This window comes from Bos indicus x Bos taurus, chromosome 3, assembly GCF_003369695.1.
Source record: "Bos indicus x Bos taurus breed Angus x Brahman F1 hybrid chromosome 3, Bos_hybrid_MaternalHap_v2.0, whole genome shotgun sequence".
Lineage (NCBI taxonomy): Eukaryota > Metazoa > Chordata > Mammalia > Artiodactyla > Bovidae > Bos > Bos indicus x Bos taurus.
The window spans coordinates 62,654,674-62,675,832 of NC_040078.1; the positions used below are offsets into that span (position 1 = coordinate 62,654,674).

Here is a 21,159-nt window from a genome sequence, read left to right on the forward strand (position 1 = left end):
AACTGAGTGGCTCTTTTTGAGTAAATCCAAAGAAAAACAACACATTTGATCAATCAATTTAAAAGAATGACAAGATTAACAAATACAGAATGCAATATTTAATAAAGGAACATTTAGATTTATAAATGAAATCAAAGCTGTGTTACACAGGACAATGGTGTATATTATGTTGCTTAATGTACACATATTAATTGCTGTTATGTTGATTATCTTAAAATACATTTGTCTTCAGTTCAGTTCAGTCGCTCAGTCATGTCCAACTCTTTGCGACCTAATGAACTGCAGCACGCCAGGCCTCCCTGTCCATCATGAACTGCTGGAGTTAACCCAAACTCACGTCCACTGAGTCAGTGATGCCATCTAACCATCTCATTCTCTGTCGTTCCCTTCTCCTCCTGCCTTCAAACTTTCCCAACATCAGGGTCTTTTCAAATAAGTCAGCTCTTCACATCAGGTGGCCAAAATATTGGAGTTTCAGCTTCAGCATGAGTCCTTCCAATGAACACCCAGGACTGATTTCCTTTAGGATGGACTAGTTGGATCTGCTTACAGTCCAAGGGACGTCTTCTCCAACACCACAGTTCAAAAGCATTAATTCTTCAGCGCTCAGCTTTCTTTGTAGTCCAACTCTCACATCCATACATGACTACTGGAAAAACCATAGCCTTGACTAGATGGACTTTTGTTGACAAAGTGATGTCTCTGCTTTTTAATATGCTGTCTAGGATGGTCATAACTTTCCTTCCTAGGAGTAAGCGTCTTTTAATTTCATGGCTGCAGTCACCATCTGCAGTGATTTTGGAGCCCAGAGAAATAAAGTCAGCCACTGTTTCCCCATCTATTTGCCATGAAGTGATGGGAACAGATGCCGTGATCTTAGTTTTCTGAAACTTGAGCTTTAAGCCAACTTTTTCACTCTCCTCTTTCACTTTCATTAAGAGGCTCTTTAGTTCTTCGCTTTCTGCCATAAGGGTGGTATCATCTGCATATCTGAGGTTATTGATATTTCTCCCGGCAATCTTGATTCCAGCTTGTGCTTCTTCCAGCCCAGCGTTTCTCATGATGTACTCTGCATAGAAGTTAAATATAACTTATATTATAGAAGCAGGGTGACAATACACAGCCTTGACGTACTCCTTTTCCTATTTGGAACCAGTCTGTTGTTCCCTGTCCAGTTCTAAATGTTGCTTCCTGACCTGCATATAGGTTTCTCAAGAGGCAGGTCAGGTGGTCTGGTATGCCCATCTCTTGAAGAATTTTCCACAGTTTATTGTGATGCACACAGTCAAAGGCCTTGGCATAGTCAATAAAGCAGAAGTTGATGTTTTGCTGGAACTCTTCTCGCTTTTTCGATGATCCAGTGGATGTTGGCAATTTGATCTCTGGTTCCTCTGCCCTTTCTAAAACCAGCTTGAACATCAGGAAGTTCACGGTTCACATATTGCTGAAGCCTGGCTTGGAGAATTTTGAGCATTACTTTACTAGCATGTGAGATGAGTGCAATTCTGTGGTAGTTTGAGCATTCTTTGGCATTGCCTTTCTTTGGGATTGGAATGAAAACTGACCATTTCCAGTCCTGTGACCACTGCTGAGTTTTCCAAATTTGCTCACATATTGAGTGCAGCACTTTCACAGCATCATCTTTTAGGATTTGAAATAGTTCAACTGGAATTCCATCACCTCCACTAGCTTTGTTCATAGTGATGCTTCCTAAGGCCCACTTGATTTCACATTCCGGGAGGTCTGGCTGTAGGTGAGTGATCACACCACTGTACATTTGTCTTAGTATCTCCCAAAATAACTAAGACACTGTGCCAGTATCACCCTCATGGAACAATGTGTGTGCGCTGTGCTCAGTTGCTCAGTCATGTCTGACTCTTTGCAATGCCATGGACTGTAGCCCGCCAGGCTCCTCTGCTCATGGAACTTTTCAGGCAAGAATACTTAAGTGGGTTGCCATTTCCTACTCCAGAGGATCTTCCTGACTCAGGGATCAAACCTGCATCTCTTGTGACTCTGGCCTTAACAGGCAGACTTTTTATCACTAGCACCACCTGGGAAGCCCCTTATGGCATACTAATGCGTTTCAATTTGTAGAGCCTTTACTGAAAACTCACATAAGTGAAAGGATTGAGACATAAGTAAAAGGATTGAGCAGATGGGTATTCATAGGACCTAGCACTGCTCCAATCTAGTCCAAAAAGTTGAAAATTTCCAAAGGGGCAAAACTTCTGAGATTTAGTTTTGTCATTTAAAAAATGGAGGTGAAACATCTATGTAACACCTATGATGTTACTTTTCCTACCAGTGTGACTCATAAATGAGATACGTGCAGAAAAGCACTTAATTGAAAGTGCCACATGAACTTACGTACGGTGTATCAGGCTGAATGTAGGTAATCACTGTTCATGAATGTGATAAAAAACAATTTAGAATAGAATAAAAAATTAGGATTTTAGGTTTTAACAATTTCAACCAGGGGTCCTCTAATAATAGAACAGAAAACAAAGGAAAAAGCCGAGAAAGCCAAAGACAGCCAAGAAGCGCTATGTGTAGACACAGCACATCTATGTGTGCTGGTTGCTACCTATGGGATACCGACCACATCAAAAACTTCTGCTAAGCTGCTAAGTCACTTCGGTCGTGTCTGACTCTGTGTGACCCCATAGACGGCAGCCCACCAGGCTCCCCCATCCCTGGGATTCTCCAGGCAAGAACACTGGAGTGGGTTGCCATTTCCTTCTCCAATGCATCAAAGTGAAAAGTGAAAGTGAAGTCACTCAGTTGTGTCTGACCCTCAGCGACCCCATGGACTGCAGCCTACCAAGCTCCTCCATCCATGGGATTTTCCAGGCAAGAGTACTGGAGTGGGGTGCCATAACTTCTACATTGACCCAATTTCTTATTTCAGTTCTCTAACTTGTTGCCATCTATAGCATTCCTGTTATAAAAGATAAGCATTAATTTTAGTATTTTTTCTTATCTCTATAAATTATTTTACATCATATAAGCCTTCCCTCACATCCCTTTTTACTCGAAAAAAAATTAAAAAGATATTAAGAAGTAAAGTGTCCCAAGACATAAACTTCCAAGTTGAAAAACTAGGTTCTGCCCAGGTCAATCCAATGCAAAAATCTGTTCGCTTTAACTACTGTACAACGCCTCTCACTAAATGAACAAAACTAAGTGTCCTGTGTAAACAAACATGCATCTTCTTTCTAAGATGCAAATAATCCTGCAAAAGGATTACTGGGTCACACGTTGGTATCATTTAGGAAATAAGCAAGTCTGAAACCTGGCTGAGTTCTCAGTTCTAATGAGAAAACAAAATGTAATTGAAATGGAGAGACATGAAAAGGACACAGTTTAGAGCACAAAAGTCTTCAGAGGATTGAGGCAAACATCAACCTTGGTAGGTTTTTACTAAGAAGATTTATGGTCTCAATGACACTTCGCCTTAAATCTTAAATGTTCTCTTTCCTAAAGTCTTGCTCAAAATCAGGTGGGAGAGCAAGAATTTAGGAAAGCGAACACTTATGATTTAAGACAATGAACATCACAGTATTAAATACTATGAAGAAGCTGACAGAAGCTGACACTTATTTGTGTGACGAAAAATGCTGTGTGAAAATTGAAACAAGTGACATCATATAAAATTTGGGAGCAAAGCATATTTTAAAAGCAGAGATTATTTGCAATTGTAATTCCTGTAGATCATATTTTTAGAGAATATTACAAATGAGAACGTGTTATTGTAAGAACATGTTATTCTGGCTTGGAGTCAAAATTCATACGTTGTAGTATTTGTCAAAAATATAGAACTCATTCTGAAGCGCTGTGGTTCAGCTTTAATTTTTGTTGATGATAGTTTGCAGGATTATAGTCATGATTCTAAGTGAATTTTCTTCTGCTTTTGAAAGATATTTGAAAAATGGCAGAAGTCTGGCTGTTAGTTCAGATAAAAGATTTTTAAGCCTTAATATTAGTCATCCAAAAAGATAAAGTATGAAAAATAAAAGGAAAAAAATATAAACATGTAAACAATTTACTAATATAGATTTCCAATACAGAGTCTTCTGAAAAAAAGATAATGGTACTTATACTTTCACTGCATAGAACGGAATGAATTCTTCATGGTGAACCTTGATTTATTTAATACTACAATGTTCATTGTCTTAAATCATTAAGTGTTCTCTTTCCTAAAATCTTGCTCAAAAACAGGTGAACAATGATTTAAGACATCATAATATTAAATATTTTTTATCTAGTTACTTGTTATTAAAATAGTATTAACATAGCATGTTATTAATATTATAGTATTAAACACTTTTTATTCATAGTATTAAATACTTTTTACCACATGGTGCTGTTATTACATTCATTTTTAATGTATGTCTTCCTTGCTAGACTGTGATGATAGTTATAATTCCAGTGCCTAGACTGTACATGATACATAATTCCAATAAATTCTGTCAAAACAAATTGCTAAACTTAACAACTAGTATTTGTCTGAAACAATATAAATTACAATGTGTTTCCTATTTTTTAAATTACAGTATGTAATCTATTTTCTTTGGCAGTGAAAACTGAATGTGCATTGAGAAAAAATAAACTATAATCAATAAAATTATGTGTATCCTCAAAACAAGAAAAATATTTAAATTCTGCCAATTTATTATTTTCTAGGTACTACTGGGGTTCATTACAATTTCTCAAAAGAGAGATGTCTATGAAGATTATCTTATTTAACTTGATTTAAATCCTATGGATAAACATTTATATTCATAAAAAACAAATCTGAAGAAATATATTTAGTGGCTAACATTTATATAGCAATTACAATGTTTAGATACTGCCCTAAATGTTTTTTATGGATCCCCCTTTTTTATGCTCACCAACATCATCAACAATTACAACAATAAAAGAAATCAAGTAGTTACTGTAATAATACCAATTTACAGAGTATGAAACTAAGGCATCAAATAGGAGGCCATTCAAGGTTTCAAGGATTTACTGTGAGTTAGATTTTAACACAGGTGAGGTTCTCAGATTCCAGAGCCCATGCTCTCAGTAACAGCCATGAACAGAAAGGGATTCTGAGACTTTTCAAGCCTCCATGTCAATAATATAAACAAGATTTATTTTATAATTTTTCATACCATCTGAAATTCATCAAAAATGTTAGTGAACTGACAGGAAACAATTATTTTAAAGGTTCACACAACATATAGATAATGATGAAAACTATATTTATGGAAATGCAGTGATGTGTGCCATAAACTTATCAAGAGAGCAACATCTACAATGCTCAAGTATAGACATATGTATAGTTCAGTTCAGTTCAGTCACTCAGGTGTGTCTGAGTAGGCGACACCATCGACTGCAGCACGCCAGGCTTCCCTGTCCATCACCAACACCCAGGGCCTGCTCAAACTCATGTCCATTGAGTCTGTGATGGCATCCAACCTTCTCATCTCCATTGCCCCTTCTCCTCCACCTTCAATCTTTCCCAGCATCAGGGTCTTTTCAAATGAGTCAGCTCTCCACATCAGGTGGCCAAAGTATTAGAGTTTCAGCTTCAACATCAGTCCTTCCAATGAATATTCAGGACTGATTTCCTTTAGGATGGACTGGTTAGATCTCCTTGCAGTCCAAGGGACTGTCAAGAGTCTTCTCCAACATCACAGTTCAAAAGCATCAATTCTTCGGCACTCAGCTTTCTTTATAGTCCAACTGTCATATTCATACATGACTAATGGAACCGGTGTCTGGGTCAGACTTGTGAACCTGGCTGAGTCATTTTATTTTTATGGGTTTTAATTTCTTTTTCTGAAGAATGAAAGTCATTTCAAAGTCCTATCAAATTTCACCAATCTATGATTCAAAACAAGCAAACACCTTTTAATCAAGTATACATGCTAATGAATAAATTTGTTGCTCATAAACATATATGAGAATGTTAGCTAGGATGGACAATGGCAAATAATGTAGATTGTATGTACTGCCATGAAAACTCTCAAAAGCTCCTGAGATGAATTAGCCAAGGTAGCTCAAATGCTAAAGAATCTGCCTGCAATGTGGGAAGACACAGGTTCAATCCCTGGGTTGGGAAGATCCCCTGGAGAAGGAAATGACAACCCACTCCAGTATTCTTGCCTGGAGAATTCCATGGACATAGGAGCCTGGCTGGCCCCAGTCCATGGAGTCACAAAGAGTAGGACACAAATGTGCAACTAACACACACACACACACATAAACCATAAGCAGAGATCTTTCTGCATTAACTATTTTAATCAAAAATTTATTGGAAGAGAGAAAATAAACATGGCCAATAAACATGGCCAATTATGAAATCAAAAGAAAAACATACATAAAATTTTGGGGGGGGTTCCTAAATTTCATTCAGGAACTCATAAAAATATTCCAGATAACTGAGTTTTAATTCTCATCTTCCTCCTCTAAATAATCTAATAAGTAATGCAAATTTTACTTTTTAATGCAAAAGTAAAATTAATCTAAAAGTAATGCAATTCATAACTTTGTTGTTAGCAACTACACATAAGCAAAAGGCACCTTGGAAGTTACAGTGAACTTGCTTTCCTTTTTTCTATCGTTATAATACCTCCACCAAGATTCCCAGCTTTTCCATTCACTTTGATTCTCTCCTGAAGAAATTGCTCGAAATTGGCAGCATCCATGCTTCCATCTTCTATAAGATGGATACATCAAGAATAAACTTCAAGACCTGCTTCCTGCTTCACCACATGCTTTTTCACAGGCACGATGGTGGCAGAGGACGGCAGAAAGCATGTATTTTTTAAGAAAAATGTAAATTGTTACTCTTTCTTTGGCTTTTTCTCCCTATTTTCCTGTACACGTCAAGGGGTATGGCTTAAAACTTAAAACTCTTTCAACCAGCAAAGAACTTCAAAGAAGTTTGGAAAGTCTTAAATAAAACTATTGCAATTAACATTAATTTTTAAAATTCAGTATTTTCACTAAGTAAAGCTTGTGAAAAGGCAGAACAAAACTTACTCCTAAAAACATGTATCTATCTACATTGCTATTTATATCACATTAATGACTTAGTGGGACACTTCCCTCATAGCTCAGTTGGTAAAGAATCTGCCTGCAATGCAGGAGACCCTGGTTCGATTCCTGGGTCAGGAAGATCTCCTGGAGAAGGAATAGGCTACCCACTCCAGTATTCTTAGGCTTCCCTTGTGGTTCAGCTGGTAAAGAATCTGCCTGCAAAGTGGGAGACCTGGGTTCAATCCCTGAGTTGGGAAAATCCCCCAGAGAAGGGAAAGTCTACCCACTCCAGTATTCTGGCCCAGAGAATTCCATGAACTTTACAGTCCATGGGGTTGCAAAGAATCGCACATGACTGAGTGACTTTCACTCTCTAAAGACTTAGTGAGTCAAAAGAAGAAATCACCAGAGTTGTAACCACCTTATCTTAATTGCACTTTCTTCCTTTTGAGTTCAGAGTTGTTCTGGAGCCTCCATGGTGCCTCAGATGGTAAAGAATCTATCTGCTTGCAATGCAGAAAACCTGGGTTTGATCCCCGAGTTGGTAAGGTCCCCTTGGAGATGGGAATGGCTACCTACTCCAGTATTATTGCAGAATTCCATAGACAGAGGAGCCTGGAAGTTTAAAGCCTGGCTTTAAACTTACTGTGTGTACTGCAAGTTCCATCAGCTTTTCATAAAGAAATCCTTCCTGATTTCTTATTTGGCTCTAGTTAATTTCTAAAGCCCTAAAATGTGGTTGTTGACAATTTTGTTCAGTCCATGGGGTTGCAAAGAGCTGGAAATGACTGAGCCACTAATACTTTCTTTTACTTTTTTATACTAAGCATTTTTCAGAACAATTTTTAAAATAACTGGCTAGGAGTATATGACTGACTCCCAAATATGAATTTGCATCAGAGTCACCTGGAAAGTATTTTTTTTTTAAAGACAGATCTTCAAGCCCTAATCCAGTCCTACTGAATCAGAATCTCTGGGTTCAGATGAAGATAGGATAGATATCTGTATTTGGTGAAAATGTATTTATTTGTAACACATTGATATAATAACTAAGATGTGCTAAGAATTTCTCCAAGGCTTTTTAAAAATGGGTTTTCTTTATTACATATTTGTTAGGTCATCATCATATTTCCTCTTACTACTACTAAGTCACTTCAGTCGTGTCCGACTCTGTGCGACCCCATAGACGGCAGCCCACCAGGCTCCCCCATCCCTGGGATTCTCCAGGCAAGAACACTGGAGTGGGTTGCCATTTCCTTCTCCAATGCATGAAAGTGAAAAGTGAAAGTGAAGTCGCTCAGTCTCGTCCAACCCTCAGCGACCCCATGGACTGCAGCCTTCCAGGCTCCTCTGTCCATGGGATTTTCCAGGCAAGAGTACTGGAGTGGGGTGCCATTGCCTTCTCCTATTTCCTCTTAACTCTCTAATATAGTTTTCCTTTGATCTGTGAAAATATTCATAATAGCCACTATGAAATGTTTATCTTGTAAATCTAACGTGTGGGCCCACATCAGAGGTAGTAGTTTGTATTGAATGTTTTTTTTCTGCAGTATGGGTCAACTTCCCTGTTTCTCCTGTCTTGTAAATTTTGTTGGGTTTCTTGAAAACTAAACATTTTAAATAATATACTGTTAGCAACTCTAAATTTCTTTCCCCTGAGAATTGATGTTGTTAATATTACTTTCCTTTTAGTGTTCTGACTGAATTTAATCTGCTGTCTTCTCCTGTCTTCCCGGTGACTCAGCAGTAAAGACCCACCTGCCAATGCAGGAAACACGGATTCGATCCCCTTCAATCTCCGGGCTGGAAGATACTCTGGAGGAGGGCATGGCAACCCACTCCAGTTTTCTTGCCTGGAGAATCCCATGGTGGGCTACAGTCCATAAAGTAGCAAAGAGCTGGACATGACTGAAGAGACTGAGCACACACGTACGCACACTTATCCTGTAGCTAGAAGGTGCTATGTCTATGTTCATTATTGTTACTGCTGTCATTGTTATTTTAACTTATTTTTATTTTCTAGTCTGAGTTTCTAAGGATTACACCTGTCCCTGCATAGCTTAGTGATCAGCCAATGATTGAGCAAAGACTTCCGCACAAAATCGATGAACCCATAATAAGGTCACCACCCTCTGATGATTGATCTGTGTGTTAGGCAGACTGTTCAAAGTTCAAGCGCTTTTCAAGTCGGCCTTGGTTCTTTCCTTTCTGCAATATCCCCTCACATCTCCTCTGCTATGTGTATAGCTTTCCAGTCAGACAAGAATGCACAGAACGTGTGTTTGGCTCTTTCATTTCCAAGGTTTCCTGGTTATGCTTCAGACTGACCCTCAGTTTCCCCCATGGGGACCACAACCTCAGGTTAGCAGAGCTAGGGGGTTTCCCTATCTGTTTTCCAGTGTTTACTACTTTTACCCCTAGGCATGGGTTTCCACCCTCTACTCTAAATCAAGCCAACTCTTCCAGGCAGTTCAGTCATAGATTTTCAAGACCTGCCCTCTCTGATGAAACTAACCACAATGAGGTAGCCAAAGAATGTGGCAGGGGGTGGGAGGGGCAAGGGTTGTAAGGACAGTCCAAGGCTAGAAGGCTTTAAACGTCAACTGTGTATACTGCAAGTTCCATCAGCTTTTCATAAAGAAATCCTTCCTGATTTCTTATTTGGCTCTGGTTAATTTCTAAAGCCCTAAAATGCGGTTGTTGACAATTTTGTTCAGGTTTATACTTGTTGCAGGAAGAGGAACTGCTACTCTCTTCATCCCATCATCACTAGAAGTCCCTTTAAGGACTTTACAAATATTTACTACTGACTACAAATCCTCAAAACAACCAAACAAGATAGGTATTATTATTACTATTTTACAAAGGAGGAAATTATGGCACCGAAAAATCATGTTTTCCAAAATCATACATCAGTAAGAATGGAATCAAGGTTTGAAACCCCAGTACTACAGCTCCCAAATTCATGTTCTTCAATGTAATTTTAATGAGCATCCAAATGATAATGGCAATTAGCAGCAGGTTTGGGGACCACCATTGGAAAGAACATAGTTAGGATATGCTGGGTGCCTCCTAGTGCAAGAAGGGCAAGAAAGGAAATAGTTCTCTGATGGTCAAGTAGTCAACGAATTTGCTTAATCAACATCAACAGCATAAAGAAATGTCCAAATTAAAGCTCTTTAATCACACTATGACATTTATTCTAAGCTGTATTTCAATCTATTTCTATTTCAACAAAGAAAAAAGTAAGCATCCCAACAAACAAAATATAATCCAATCCATCTTACAATTCTGACAATTTAAGAAAAAATTTATGGGAGGCCCTGTGAACAAAACATCAATATTGCTGCTGCTCTGTGCTGTGCAAATGTGAACAGTGGCAAATAGTGGTACTTGGAGTAAAATAAACTGTTTTGCTCCATTTTCTCTACTATAAACAAATGATTTTGAAAAGACAGTCCCCCCTCCCCAAGCTATAAAACGTCAAGCGATAACTCTCTGTGATTTAGGCCAGTGATTGGAATAAATACCTCCTGGCAACAGGTGCAGTGACTTAGGACCGAAATCATTCACATTCACATTCCTAATAAACAGACGTACTGCTATGAGATGGGAATTTGTAAGACCAGAATTGGAATTCTAACACTGGATTTCACATCATTTATGAGCATTTTTGGATGAAAAATATGTTACTCTGGCAATAAATAGTATGCTGTGATAAGCTTGGACTTCAAGCTCTTGATTAGGAACATTTTGCTTTTCTAACATTGTCTCCATCAGTCCGGTCTTTGGACATTTCTGTAAAATCATACATTTCTAAAAAGACTTCTTATTAAGCTATAAAACCAAAACTTCAACTTTGCTGGTTTTACTTTGAACTAAACCTTGTCATGGATGCTCCTGCTCATGGCAGCTAGGGTCCCTGTTCAGTTCTGACTCTTTGTGACCCCATGGACTGCAGCACGCCAGGCCTCCCTGTCCATCACCAACTCCCGGAGTTTACCCAAACTCATGTCCATTGAGTTGGTGACGCCCTCCAATTATCTTATCCTCTGTCGTCCCCTTCACCGCCCACTTTCAATCATCCCCTGTAAGCACCACTTATTTGATTATCAGGGTCCTCTATGGGACTGAGGCTGTGACTTCAAGCCCTACAGACATTAACGCGGACCACAGTCTATTACCAGTATTGCCATATGAAATCCTTGATTTATTCTGTTTATATATGTTAATGAGTTTCATTCCTAAAATGGAAATAAGAAAAATACTCGATGAAGAGATTTCTACCAAGCTAAACTCTAGTTTAGAAGCTTCCAGAAAATTTATTTCCATTTCATTTTAATTTGGTGAAAAGAGAATGTTGAAAGTAAACCTAAAAGGTAAATTATTTCACTTTGCTCAACTTTTTCGTTTATTACTGCATATTAATGAGATTATTATAAGTAAATTTTAAAAAAAGGATTTGTAATAAAACCTGCCTTTGTATGAAAATCTTTCAAATTGCCAACATCCGTTGGATCATCGAGAAAGCAAGATAGTTCCGGAAAAAAATCTACTTCTGCATTATTGACTACGCCAGAGCCTTTGTGTGGATCACAACAAATTGCAGAAAATTCTTAGAGAGACTGGAATACCAGACCACCTGACCTGCTTCTTGAGAAATCTGTGTGCAGGTCAGAAGCAACAGTTAGAACTGGACATGGGACAACAGACTTGTTCCCAATCGGAAAAGGAGTACGTCAAGGCTGTGTATTGTCACCCTGCTTATTTACTTATATGCAGAGTACATCATGCCAAATGCCGGGCTGGATGAAGCACAAGCTAGAATCAACACTGCCGGGAGAAACATCAATAATCTCAGATATGCAGATGACACCACCCTTATGGCAGAAATTGAAGAAGAACTAAAGAGCCTTTTGATGCAAGTGAAAGAGGAGACTGAAAAAGTTGGCTTAAAATTCAACATTCAGAAAAGATGATGGCATCCGGTCCCATCACTTCATGGCAAACAGATGAGGAAACAACGAAAAAAGTGACAGACTTTATCTTTTTGGGCTCCAAAATCACTGCAGATGGTGACAGCGGCCATGAAATTAAAAGACACTTGCTCTTGGGAAGAAAAGCTTTGACCAACCTAGACAGCATATTAAAAAGCAGAGACATTCCTTTACCGACAAAGGTCCGTTTAGTCAAAGCTATGGTTTTTCCAGTAGTCATGTATGCATCTGAGATCTGGATTATAAAGAAAGCTGAGCACCGAAGAACTGATGTTTTTTAACTCCGGTATTGGAGAAGACTCTCGAGAGTCCCTTGGATAGCAAGGAGATCCAATCAGTCAATCCTAAAGGAATCAGTCCTGGATGTTCATTGAAAGGACTGATGCTGAAACTGAAACTCCAATAATTTGGCCCCCTGATGTGGAGAACTGACTCACTAGAAAAGACCTTGATGCTGGGAAAGTTGAAGGCGGGAGGAGAATGGAATGACAGAGAATGAGAAGGTTGGATGGCATCACCAACTCAATGGACATGAGTTTGAGCAGGCTTCGGGAGTTGGTGATGGACAGGGAAGTCTGGCATGCTGCAGTCCATGGGGTCACCAAGAGTCAGACATGACTAAGTGACTAAATTGAACTGAACTGAACTGAATCTTTATATACTAAAGGCAGTGTGTTAAAAACTCATTCCATGTAACTTTGCATAATGTCACTCTATTGTTTTATTCTGTTAGTTCAATTTAAGAAATAACTTTTATCAATCAAACCCTAAAATAACTAATTTTTGTGTTCATTAACATATAGTTCTTTAACCTGTTACTATTATGTGAAGAGTCTAAACCACGACTTATGTAGAATTTAAAACAATAACAAAAACTACTTTCACCTCTGAACTTGTGTTCATGCCAAGAATAGAGAAGATAAAGTAATGCAATGTCATTTTCCGGCATCCTGGCCTTGTAAATGTTGCAATTTGTGTGTTAATAAGCTTAGTTAGCATGAAACACTAATCCTTATAAATATTTAAATTTCTTGTAAAACAAAGTGTTCAAAATATTTAAGATCATGAAACCACAAAACTGGGCTTCCTGGGTGGCTGAGACAGTAAAGAATATCCTTGCAATTCAGGAGACCTGGGTGGGGAAGATTCCCTCCACTCCAGTATTCTTTGATGGGAAATCCCATGGATAGATGAGCCTTGTGAGCTACAGTTCAACAGGTCGCAGAGTCAGACACGACTGAGCAACTTTCACTCACTCAACCACAAAATAGTCAACTCACTATATATAAGCAATATGACTTAACTTCTTATGTTGTTCTGGTTTCCAATTGTTTTTATTTTGGATATATTTAAAATTATAAGGTACTTTGAACAAGGATTTTTTAAGATGAATGTTTACAGTTTCAAGTAAAACCAATTTATACGCAAAATACTAAGATTTACATAGGAATACACAAACATTCCTAATAAATATATGATAAAAAATAATGCATAATTAACTCCAATTACATAGACAGCCAGAAAAAAACTGTGTGAATTGCTAAAACAACAAAATTCTGGACAATGTAGACACTCAAAAGGTAAAAATATACTGTCAAATGCTATCAGCTTCTAGGTTCAAATATGACTACTCCAGAAAAGGCTTTCAATATTTTAAGGAGAAAGTATGCATTATAAGTCTTTCAAAACATTTGAACATTAAATTCCTTATTAGAAAGAAATCGATCTCTCCCACTTAAATCTTGTAAATTATCCAGCATTGATTAATAATTCACAAGTGCTATTAATACATAGCAATTTAAAAGTTATAAAATACTATCAGTTTAATACTGAACTTTAAAATAAAAATCCCTTATGTTTAATAAGAATAATATATGCTACAGATAGATTCTTTTAATAGCCTCAGCATACACTGATAGCTACAACTTCTGGAAAGTTCATAAACATACAATACTTTCATTCTGATCTACTTTGAAATACTAGTGAATATTGCATTAAGCCTCAATATTATCCTTACCACCCAGGGCCTAAGCCCTCTGCACAGGATGTTCTAGTCATTTTTCTCTTAGGAAACAATTATTCTCCAAAATCCAGTTCAAGGATTCCCAAACAAAAGGGAAAGAAGAACCTGAGCTCAGGTTTGGGTCATCCGTTTTCTTTCTTCCAATAAATATTTATGAACACCTAGTCTGTGCCTAAGCACTCTTACAAACACTTGGGATATAACAGTGAAAAAAATAACAATGATCCCTGTGTCTGGGCAGCTTCCATAGAGAGTGAGTTCTCCTTGAGGAGTTATCTTACATATTTGGTTCACCGATACAATGCCAAGCCTAAAAGAGTCAGCTTACAGTGGTCTCTTTATAGTGGATATAAAATAAAGACATGTTAAACAAACAGGTGTAGGAATGCAATGAGAGAATGAAAAATTATGAGCTCCACTATCAGAGCACTCAACATGTTCTTTACTTTTATTCCTCTCCTACTAAACTCTGAGCTGATGAATAGAAAAAAGTGAAGCCTATTTATTTTTGTATCCTTAGTTTCCAAAACAGTGCATGGCACATAATATTCAACTTTTGCTTAATTTTATTTTATGCATTATTTTATTCATAATTTAAATAAATTAAACATACTTTAATTTCTTGTACAGTTTAATATGTCAAATATACCCAAGAATATAAAATGAAGATGTTTTTATAGAGGGGGAGAAAACACACAAACCACAATTGTTTTTTTTTATATATGTTAAAGTTCCTAGTTTGGAAGTTTAAGCTAAGTACATTATCAGAAAATGTTTTATTTAGAAATCCAGATGTCAGGAAATATATACATATATATATATATAAAAATGTAACTAAGATGACATCCTCACCAGAGTCCCCAAATTATAGGACTCAACTATGAAATGCACCCTTACATGACTGATCACCTGCTAGAGTTCAAAATCATCCAGGAGTTGTGGTCACTGGTCACATAAAATCATCAAAGAAACCAGAAGAGCAACTTTACCACTCCCCCTTTTCTTCCCTCAGTAAACAATCTTCATATTTATTATTTTTATAACTGCTAGTTAAAACCAGTTTAACATTAAAAAGTTACTATAAGAAATGCAATTTATCAAGTAGAATGACTAGAACTATCAAATCAAAATTCGTAAGTAATTCTATATGAATTATTCACTGACAACAACAGCAAAAAAACTAGAGAAAAATCACAGAAAGTAAGAAAATAACAATATTATCATCTCTTTTGATATAACTTATTTCTACTTTCACATTGATTATTTACTAAAAGTTTTCTAACAGTTCTATTATTTTTTGTTACTCTTCCTATTATCAGAAATTCCTTTAGCTTGCCTCACCCCACCCAACTTTAGAATATACATTCTTAAAAGCACTTAAACAAAGCAAAAATATGAGTCTTGTTCCTTCATCCAGTGACTCACCCCAAGCCAACCAGCTAAAGGACCCTATTCCTTTCCCATCACTGTATTAGTATGATGAATACAACTACCAAGGGGTGAAGACCTTATTTAAAGTACTCCCCAGGAAGTTCTCTCATATCAGAGAATCAAAATCAGATTTTAAGTCTTCTTGTTAATATCTTCTATTTAAACATAAACAATATTTAAAAGCCCCACACCAACAAAAAACTATTAACCATAATTTAATTTTTGAAAAGGTACACTTTAGTTGAATCACAAGAAGGACAACAATGTGTGTAAGACTTTCATGTCAACTAACTTTTATTTGGTAACAATAAACTCTAAAGCTGTGAAGAAGTTACCAGCGTTACAACTGGCTTCCTCACTAAAGGCATCTATAACAGGGGCAATTAATACCAATTCTGAGTTAACTACACTGAAACTGTACTGAAACCACCCACTCATCTCTCTCTCTCTCAAACAGGGATTCAAAGGTAATCACATTCACTACTGCTGACTCAAACAAGTATCCTAGAAGGGAAAGGCATTGTATCTCCACAAACATTCGTATGAGGTATTTATTTCTCACTTCATGTAGGAAAGATAACACAGCCTGAAACTAGTCTGAACTCTTATCTTGACTTTTTCACAAACTGTTAGCCACACTAACACTTTGATCATTAAAAAAAAAAAAAGTTTCAAGCATTTAACCTTTTCCTGACTGAAAAAGGGAAAAATTTTGTGTCTTTCTTCCAACATGCCATAAAAGACTCTTTCCCTAAAACATAATTTATTTAATAAAAAGAAACCTCTTGAGATCAAAGTTGACTTATTTAATTTCCTCCCCTTTCCCCAAAACAAAGTTTAAAATTTTATTATGAATTATATTGCAGCACTTCCCTGGTGGTACAGTGGTTAAGAATCCACCTGCCAACGCAGGGGACAGAGGTTGCATCTCAGGTCTGCTGTGTGTACTCAGTCACTTCAGCCGTGTCCAACTCTATGACCCTAAGAACTGTAGCCTGCCAGGCTTCTCTGTCCATGGGATTCTCCAGACAAGAATGTTGGAGTGGGTTGCCATGCCCTCCTGCAGGGGATCTTCTTGACCCAGGGATCAAACCCACGTCGGTTGGTCTCCTGCATTGCAGGTAGTCTCTACTGCTGAGTGGGCTTGAAAAGATCTCAAATGCCAAAATGCCAAGCCCATGCTCCACAACTACTGAGGCTATGTGCCACAAAAAAAAATCTTCCATGTCTTTAAAAATAAATACATAATTAAGTTACAGTACATATATGGAACTTTTTAAACCCCAAACTAGTATTTTGGTATTACTAACAGGTATTACTAACATGTAACTCTCCCTTATAAACAAAGGCTATATTTTATCTCATGAACAAGTTGTAAAGTTAAATTTATACAAGATATACAGAGCAACTGGAATAACTAACCAAGTTTATTTAAGATATATAAAACAAACATTTTTTAAAAAGTTAATCCATTGAACATTGTAGTAGTGTGCCATTATATTTTCCAATGCTCCTGGACCAGTTAAAAGCTATAAAATGAATGAAACCAAACCCAGTCCTCAGCCCATTTTGTGAACTTCATTTGAAAATGCAAACTCGAATAATCAAAACCGCCTCCAAACGGGAATCATCATTTCTGAAGTTATCTTTTACTAACATCTTTGGCACCTCCACCTAAACACATTTATTGCTCAGTCATTCATTCACGTGTATTTGTGTTGTCAGCATATTCTAATTTCTCCACCAGACTATTCTGATATGAGCCACAGAAACTAACAATTCTCAAAAGCAAAAAAAAAAAAAAGGAAAGAAGAAACGAAATTCCCAAGTTGGAGTCAACTCTACCACTTCCACAAACCACACAAAGCCCATGCAGCAATACAATTTATCTCTGACAAAGAGACAACTTACACAAGTATTCTACTGTGCTACTCTTAGTGAAAACAGAAACCACTTCCCAAAATGAAGGTATGAAGCTTATCATATAACTCCTTAATTGACAATATAAAGACTGATTTCACGGTTGGTTTCGGTGTTACTATTTACGTTGTGATGTTGAGCTCTGTTCAATTTTTAACGGAAAGATGAGGTTTTAAAGAACATACTCAAACTATTCTCAAATCTGTGTCACCAGATCAGTCAGGGAGGGAGGAGGGGATGGGAAGAATAAATTTGAACTGACATTGTACAGTGAAAATGCTGCCTTAAAAAACAAATACTACTACTTTTCTGCAGTTAAAATTATGTCCTTTCTTGTATTTAACTGCTAAACTGAACATAAAGAGAACAAGAAAAGCACGGTGGCAGATCCAACTGTGTACAGACCCTGCCCTTACATACACAGCCTGGTGTCATCTTTCATACTTGTGCCCTATATGAACCAACAGCACAGAGGCAACACAGCAGTTCCAACTTCTATATTCAGACATTTTAATGAATTAAAAGGAATTGTAGGGGGAAAAGGCTCTTAGGAATCCTGTTTCAGCCTATATTGCTGTGACTCAGTATATTATCTACTGTCCCTTCCCTGGTAGTTTAAATGTTTATTTCCCTTTAAAACTTTGAATACTTTCAAATTTCACCCTTATGAAGCTGAATATTGCCAGATAAAGAAAGCTCCCTTATTATTAAAAAAAGAAAAAGAAGAAAGGCTTGATAAAGGTCTTAGAAACAAGCACTTCTTATCAGAAAATGAGAGCAAGTTTGGGTGAATCTGATTTATAATGACAACAGGCATGTTTTAGAAAATTACAACTCCCAAGATAAACTGTCTAAACAAATACCACAAGGTTTAAATACTTTATATAAGAAGTGCTTACAAATCATGAGAATCAATTTAAAAGCAGGTGAAGGAAAACAAAGGAAAATGAAATAAACATAAGTAACAAACATATACAATGCTCTATTTAACTGGTAAGAACAAGGAGGCAAAAAATTAAAATCTGATGAAATCTTCTATCAAATTACCAAAGATCTATTTGTTTGAGAATTGTAAAACATATAGCCTCATGTATTTCTGAGATTACAAACTGATACAATCTTTCTGAAAACAGTCTAATGAATTTCTTTTGCAAAAAATACGTTCTGAAAAGAACCCAAAATTTGACACTAATTTGGATAAAACGATGCTCGTAACAATGAAAAAGTTACGCAAACTAAGGAATCAAAATAGTAAAATGGCTCAAAAGTACATTGATAAAATGGAATGATGCAATCCTAATAAACAATTTTATAATTAATAAGTGATAATAAATACTATAAATAAGAATTTAATAAGAAATATTTACTGATTTGGGAATGTGTTTTCAGAGAATAATGTAAAATAATATACACATAAACATGTAGGAAGAAAAAGAAACCCAGAAAGCAGACATCCTTTTTTGGGATAAGAATGACCAACTATTCAAGACCAACTGGGCTCAGCTGTCAAGGAGGTGATGAAAACCAACAAACCAGAAGTGCCAAGAAGCAGAACTTGGGTTAAAGTGAATGGGTGAACAAAATGGCACTGTGCCGAGTAGGATAATGAAAATCCTGTTCCCCTTCTGGGGAATGATCTGAAAATATACCATCTCTCACCCTGAGAATTAAAGTGTTTCCGAGACCTTTCTTGTTCTTAGCTACCAGACTTTGTACCCCAGATGCCTATACAGACAAGGTGGTTTTTCCAAAGACTGAATATGCCCCTGCTCCTTACATCATAATTCCCTCATTGCATCAGATATACATTTTTCTTGGGTGGTCTGTGCCCAAACATATTGATTCAATAAGGAAAGAAGTATTTTGCTAAAGCAAGGCCTGCCTCCTATAGATTACATGAGTTTTTCCTACTCCCCACCCCTTACAGCTCATAATGACCCTGTTTGTTTCAGATTTCCCCAACCCAGTCTAGGCTTCTTCCCAGTATACCCTGGATGCCACTCTGTTTTTGCTCATGTTAACCCTTATATGAGGAAAGGTGAGTGAGTACTCTACTTTTATGGAATTAACTATTTATAAAAAAGAAAGAAGAAAATGATACCCGTGGCACCAAGGTGTTATGTAAGAAAGTCCAGTAATTTATTTTTTCATACAATTTATTAAAATGTACAGTTAACCTACTTGTATATGGAACTGACTCAGTAATATATTCATAATCTAAAAACATAGTTTGTGTATGACTGCTTTTGCAAGTTTCTGCATACAGAATTTTCTACTGCATGTATGTTAATTTTCCAGGCTTCTTTCTTATTTAAGGGCTCAAAATCTCCCTTCTCTTAAAGCTCTCCCTAGCAGAAGACACAGCATACAATTATCATGAAACTAACAAAAAATCAGAGACAGAATGATATTTTTGAACTTACAAAAATTATGTACACAAGACTCTCCAAGTCATGTTAACAAATGTTTATAAGTTTTTCAAAGAGAGATAAGGTGTTCACAAAGGAAAAGAGCAGTAAAGAAGGCTCCCTGGTTATCGTAGTGCCCTGCATGCACCATTCTTCTACTCTGAGTCCTCCTAAAAAGGCAAACAGTAAGAGCCAGCACATCCAGATTCCTCAGGATGCTGTAAGAATGCAGAGACAAAGAACCACTCCTGCCCTTTAGTGAGAGGCTCTTTCCATCTCCCTGGTGATGTGGACTTCTGACATCCAGAGTCCGCTCTGCTCTGCAACAGTATTCTATAAGCTTGTCAATCACAATCACTTGTAGAAAAGGATCCAATTATATTGCATAAGCTGGCTAACTGCTTCCTTCCTGTACGCTTTAAAGCCTAGTTGTTGGCTCCACATATATCTTAAAAGTCTTAATATTCCAGAAAGAGAAGATTTATTTCTAGGAACTTTTTAACTATATTCGATTATGTGTATGTACACTGTTTAGCACAGAACATCTAGATTTGAACCTAGCTCCTGTTTACTAGATGTGTGATATTGCTCAGAAGTAAAAATCTGTACTTCAGATTTCCTTCTCTATAAAATTGGGATAATAATTCCTAAAGGAAATCAACCTGATTATTCACTGGAAGGACTGATGCTGAAGCTGAAGCTCCAATACTTTGGCCACCTTATGCGAAGAGCCAACTTACTGGAAAAGACCCCGACTCTAGGAAAAACTGAAAACAGGAGAAGAAGCGGGCAAGAGAGGATGAGATGACTGGATGACATCACTGACTCAAAAGTTTGAGCAAATTCCAGGAGACAGTGAAGGACAGGGAAGCCTGGCATGCTGCAGTCCATTGGATTCGCCAAGAGCCGGACATGACTAAGTGACTGAATAACAACAAAAAATAGTTCCTACATCTCATAGGGTTTTGTGAGGATTAAATAAGTAACTGTATGTAAAGTATTCAAAAGTGTTTGACAAATATAAAATACTCAATTCAGTCAACATACTTTCCTTAAAAAGTGGTGCACTTGATACCTGGTATAAGCTCTCAGTTTCATCTCCAGTAAACTAAGGAAACAGCCTAATTGGTTAAATTATAACTCAGATAAAACTGAATAACTCATTATATGTAGACAATTTGAAGATTATGAAATCATAATTACAGGTAACGAGAAATAAGGTAGTCTCTATTGTTTCCATCTGTCTCTTATTTACTTTCTTTAAGGGCAGAAAGTTCATTTGCCAACTGTGTGTGTGTGTGTGTGTGTGTGCGTGTGCGTGCGTGTGTGTATGTGTGTGTGTGCGTGC

At 37.0% G+C, this 21,159-nt stretch overlaps 1 protein-coding gene across 50 annotated transcripts in view; it reads right to left on the bottom strand.

Annotated features, from left to right (window-relative positions):
* ADGRL2 (adhesion G protein-coupled receptor L2) overlaps positions 1-21,159 on the bottom strand; it is a 716,223-nt gene that overhangs the window by 87,135 nt on the left and 607,929 nt on the right. The window lies entirely within an intron of this gene.